This window comes from Dryas octopetala, chromosome 7 (genome assembly GCF_963921425.1).
Source record: "Dryas octopetala chromosome 7, drDryOcto1.1, whole genome shotgun sequence".
Classification (NCBI taxonomy): domain Eukaryota; kingdom Viridiplantae; phylum Streptophyta; class Magnoliopsida; order Rosales; family Rosaceae; genus Dryas; species Dryas octopetala.
In genome coordinates, this window is record NC_141372.1 from 15035789 (window position 1) to 15042083 (window position 6295).

The following is a 6295-nucleotide window of genomic DNA, read 5'->3' on the forward strand; positions in this document are numbered from 1 at the left end:
TTGGATTTGACCCAAATCCATGAATTTGAGATGCCATATGTAACTAGGTATTTGAAATCTCACAATCTCACTCTCTCTCCCTCACCTCCGGTGACCACCACCTCCGACGACCACTACCAGCCACCCCCTCCGTTGAATTTTTCGGCCACCCCTTCGGCCACTTTTCCGACGTCTTTTCCGGCTGCACCTCCTGCATCATTTTCGGCCGCCACTTACTCGAGCGACTTTTCCGTCCACCGACGATGACGACTTTTTCGGACGCATCTCCGGCAACCTTTTCGGCCACCCCCTCCAGCGACTTTTCTTGTCGCACCTCCGGTGACTTTTTCAGCCACCACCTTCGGAGACTTTTCTGTCCGCTTCTTCGTCCACTTCCAGTGACTTTTTCGGCCACCCCCTCCGATGACTTTTCCGACCACCACCTCGACGACCATCAACCAACTAAACTAAACCTATATTTATGTTTGCTTGTATATTTTAAATATTTATCACATATTGCTAAATATATAAAAATTAAAATCATATTTCTTATTTTTTTTTTCTTAATCATATGTTTAAATTATTAAATTGTCAAAAAAAATTCTTACATTGAAATCCTCACCTTTAAATTTTGTATCCAAACAATAGAATTTCAAATCTAGGGATTTCTAATACATGGATTTCAAATGCATAGATTTAAAATCCAAAACCAAATCCAAATTCATGGTGGATGGAGGGGATCAAACGGTGGTGGTGGTCGGTGGCAAAGGTGATGGCCGGCAGGGAGAGGGAGAGTGGTCGTGAGATTTCAAATTCGTTGTAGGAGTGATTTCATATCCATGGATTTGGGCCTCTAAAATCCACCCTGGATTTGGATTTGATCCCTTCTCTAAATAGAAAGAAATTGGAAATTCATAGAAATCTATGTGTATTTAATTCAGAATTTTATGTATATTCAATTAATTCAGAATTTTATAGATTCCATAGAAATATAGGTATAATAAAAAACTCTGATCGATTTTAAATGATTTCCTTAAGTGGTGGATTTTGTTGGATTTTGATGGATTTTGTTAACAAAGCAAAAGCTATGAGAATTCCACCTTTCTCCCTTAAATTTTGATGGATTTTATGAAAATCAATAAGAATATCCATATATAGAATACATAAAATCTGCAGAAATTTATAACTCCTTTAAAATTCATATGCCAATTCAAACGACTAAACAGATGGCTAGTATATATATATGCACCACCTTTTCTATAGCTTTTAATCACCTTGGGAGATCTCTCTTCTCCAACAATTCTTTCTCCATCTTTTACTTAGCTTGCGAGCAGAAAAAGAACACCATGAGCACTCAAACAGTGACCAAAATTCCGGTGGTAGATTTCTCCAAATCAGAGGACTTCTGGAAGCCAGAGACAAGTTCATGGCATTCAGCTCGCAGAGAAGTTTGTCATGCACTCGAAGAGTTTGGTTGTTTCATTGCAATCCTGTCCAACAAAGTCTCTTTGGAGCTTCACAACACTTTGTTTGGTACATTGAGAGAGATGTTTGATTTCCCCACAGAAATCAAAGCCCAACATACTTACCAAGACAAGCCTTTTGCTGGCTATTTTACTAAGAACCCTTCCTATGAAGCCATGTTCCTTGATAATGTTTCAAACCCTGAAGAACTTCAGAGATTCTCACATATTTTTTGGCCCAACGGAAACTATCAGTTTCGGTATACTTTTCAAAACATATGTTCTTGGATTGTTCATTTCAATTCTTGTCTAGCTAATTCTTGTTTTCTTTTTCTTTTTTTGTGCCTACAGTGACAGTGTTGATATGCATATGAAAGTGGTGGCAGAACTAAATGAAGTTGTGACGAGAATGGTATTCGAGAACTATGCTGTAGAGAAGTATCATGATGATCACATTCAATCGACTTTTTACGCTCTCAAATTATTAAAATACAAAGAACCCAAGAAAGGTGAAAGTGTGAGTCTAGTTAATTAGTCATACAGACAAGAGCTTTTCCACCATTCTCTGTCAAAATCATGTCAATGGTTTGGAGGTAAATACAAAGGATGATCAATGGATATGGGTTGATCTTCCACCTTCATCTTTCGTATTCCTAGCAAGTGATGTATTTCAGGTACGTATGTTTATGCCATAATTTTTCATTTAATATAACTATATGTATATTTGTATTGCATTCACCACTAAAATATATATGTATATATCACATGTCTCACATACATACGTAATATAAGTGAGTTGCAACTTTGAAAATCCCACTTAATTATAATTAAGCCCACACTCCTCTTTTTATTTAATAGATGAAAAATCAATTTGCTAGTTTTTTTTTTTTTTTTTTTTTGAGTTGGAGGGAAGGGGATCAAACTTGGGTGAATTGTGGGTAATTGTACGGCCCTTTCAACTGGCCTACCCAACAACTGCATTAATTCTCTAGCTTGATGATGAAATTCACATGTGAAACCAATTTAATTGATGGGCATCCCTTGTAGATCAGTTGAGGTGATTATTTATAGTGTGAATTACGTATTATTTAACAAGCTAGGATAGTGTTATTGGCACTCCAAAAGGTCATCCTAGCTTGCACTTCAATATGTACAAATTTTCTCTTATGTTTTTTTTAAAATTGTACTGCATGCTGGATGACTTTTTTGTAGTGCCAATAACACGTACTATCCTTTAACAATTATCAATTAGCTATTTGTCTAATTATATTTTTGTCTACTTTATGGAAGAGTTTCCAAGTTCTAATCTCTAAAACACAAATATTTTTAATTACTAAAACTTTTGAAAGAAATTTGTTGTCCCACCAGTGTTTATCCATCCTTTGATCTTCTTCTATTTTTTTCAACACCAAGCACTCCATGATTGTGATACTTTTTTTTCTTTCACATTTTTCTACCTGAGTAAGAGGTGATGAAAGCATTGGTATATATATCTCAAAAGGAGGTTGGTGATATTTCTCTCAAAGTGAAGGCTTACTTTGTTTAATTTTTTTTGTATTTGAGTGTTTATATGTTGATATTCATAATTGGTAACAATTTTTTTTTTTAATTGAATGTATGAATCATGAAATTTCATCAATTAAAACATTCAAAATTAAAAGTAATAAATGCCTCAAATCATGGATCTTTAAATATTGCTCAAATTGGAGCAATGACATCTTTTGTAAATATCTACATATTTATGCCTAAGCCATTATTTGACGTGGAAAAAAAAAATTCACACACTTTTCTTTACCTATTGGACCTACTATAAAATAGGGTATTCAAAATGGTCTTATATCTTAAAAACCCTATATATATATATATATATATCATTGGGGGCGTATCTGTGACATTCTATTTTTGACACAAGTTTTCACTAAAGCACACTCCATATATGATTTCAACATCCAAACCGTCTATTTTTTATGTCTACATTAAAGGATCATTCTTACAAAAAATTAGGTAAATCATAAATCATTTACCTACAAAGATTAAGTGGTCAACAAAATAAACACTTGAAATGTTGACCATTTAATCTTATATGGTAAATGGTTTCTGATTTACCTAATTTTTTGCCAGGATTATCCCTTAATAAAGACCTAAAAAATAGATGGTTCGGATTGTTGAAATCCTTTATGAAGTGGGCCCCATTGAAAATTTGTGTCAAAACTTGTTTCAAAAATATGATGTCATGAATCCTTCTCCTATATCATTAATTAATTAGTTTTTTGTTTTTTATTTATTTATTTGTAGTTCTATTGTCATTAATTCCAAGTTTTATTTGATTTTTCATACTAGGTTTGGAGCAATGATAGAATACGGTCTTGTATACATAGAGTTGTTGTGAAGGAAAATAAGGTTAGATACTCATTCGGGCTTTCTTCACTCAAAAAAGGGGTAACACACATACCGAAGGAGCTTGTGGACAAGGACAATCCCTTAAGATATAAGCCACTTGATCAATCAGAATATATTAAAGCACAACTCATGGGCACTTCACCCCTTACCGTCAAGGCATATTGTGGCATTTGATATATTTTTTTTAAATCAATAAAGAAGTAGGATTTTTATATTAATTTCAGAATAAAACAAACATGGCTGGAATAATATATTTTCTTTGTTTTTTTTTCCAATTAATAAAAACGTCATGTATGCATGCTTTCGATCTTAAGTAGTGTTGATGTCACATTGTACTTGGTTTCTTATTATATATACATTCCAATTGTAGTTGCATGGCCTTTTATATATTTGAGAGCTGGTCACTCTCCTTTTATATATCCCCTCAAGTGAGAATTCTATAAGGATCTTACACATAATGTCAAAAAAGAATCTAGAAGATAGATTAACTGTTGTGGGAAATACATGAACTACCTAAATAGACGTCCTAAAGATAACACAAACCGTCTGAAGAAAATGTTGATGATGCTGCAAAAACTGTGCTTGTTTTTCTTCCTCTTATCCAATTTTGCTCCGAGTCCTCAACTAAAATGTTGCTCCTTTAATCCTAATGGAAGTCCTAAAATCCTTCGTTTTGGCTCAGTTAAATCTGAGCCACACGAACGGCCATTAAAAGATTCCCGTATGTCACATAAAAGAAAAAGCACAGAGTTCATCCACAAGTGAACAAGTGCTTGTGGCTTCATGGGCTACCTTCAGTATCGGCCTCTCATTGAAAAGGGCTTCATTCCTCTTATAGTCGTACTATTGTATTAATCAATCAAAATGAGGAATTGACATCAAATTTCAGAGTGGTCATTTGGAAAATTGGAAACCACTGACTTTGTACTAATTATTTTCTTTGATCGATTTGTAGATGCTTGTTATTTGACAAACGGGTATTTGGATACTGTAATAGATGGGATACCAGGCATGAAGGGTATCCGATTGAGGGACCTCCCCATCTATGTATCCAACTAATGTAGCTTGTGGTCCTACAATTATCTGTTGTAAAATGTGGTCTAACGATTAAGACATGCCAGATGTCAAATAATCAAATAAAGGACATGGATTTTTCCTTTATTTTTACTATTGCAAACTGTACGTCCCTCATAAGGCAAAGCTATGCATGTTTATATAGTCCACTGGAACGAACTCACAACTCAATGGGATAATTTTCTTATAGCAACTAGAACTCGACTTGAAGAGTTGAGACACTACAAGAAATGTGAGCAAACCTCACCCTCATTCGATCACTACAAGAAAAATATATTTGGGCGACGAAACTTTGGAAGACGAACTAAAATTCGTCGCCCAAAGCAACTTTGGGCGACGAACCAGAAAATTTGTCGCCTAATCCCATCAAGGTTTGGGCGACGACAATATTTCGTTGCCTCAAATCACGCGCCAAAACGGTAGTTGATCCATACATTGGGCGACGAATATGTAAGTTCCTCGCCCAAAGTGACTTTAGGCGACGAACAGAAAAATTCCTCGCCTAAAATGACTTTGAGCGACGACATATTTTGTCGCTCAAAGTCATTTTAGGCGAGGAATTTTTCTGTTCGTTGCCTAAAGTCACTTTGGGCGAGGAACTTACGTATTCGTCGCCCAATGTATGGGCGAGGTGTAAGACCCTATTTGAGTTAGCAACCTATTTAATCACTTATACAACTAAGAATTCAAGTGGGAAACTAACTTGTACAGCCTGGTACTTAAGGTGAAGTAGGAATCCTAATTAACAAGGAATACCTATTGCATAAGGTTATGGAATCCAGAGGTGATAAGGCTGACTTCGGGTAATTCTTTATGGGCAAGAAACCTAGGAGTTGTCATCTATAAATATACAGCCAGGGTCCCCTCTCTTATGTACAATTACAAGCATAAAAGATCCTACCCCATATAGGCAGTGCATATAGAGATACAGAGAGAGAGGAAGACTCACGGCTGGTTTTGGTGACAGGACCGCCCCTGGATTTCGCCCTGAAACTCGGAGAGGTTCTGCGGGAGTCCAAAATCAAGGAAAATTCTACCGAAAATTCGACAGAACCTCCCCTGAAAATGGACTAACCCCGAAATTTCAAACCTGTTAAAAAGCACTTCTAGAACAGCAACCATCTCTACCACAACCAAAAGGGTCTCAGACCCGACAATTTCACAGAGAAATGTACTTAATATTTAAAGTAGTTATAAGAGCTTCTATTCTATTACAAGGAATTTCTACAAAAAAATTGAATGGCGCCTACAGAGTCCGAGTCAGAAGATGGACACAAATGCCTCGACGTTATTGGCTCGACCTCCACCAAAAGTACTACCTGGGGGGAGGCAATTTAAGACAAAACAAGAGAAACTGTAAGATAACTCAGTAAGTGGAC

General features: G+C 35.8%; 1 pseudogene; it reads left to right on the forward strand.

The window, feature by feature from the left end:
* Positions 1 to 1325: 1325 nt before the first annotated feature.
* Positions 1326 to 4016, forward strand: LOC147279997 (putative 2-oxoglutarate-dependent dioxygenase AOP1; annotated as a pseudogene).
* The last annotated feature ends 2279 nt before the right edge of the window (positions 4017 to 6295 follow it).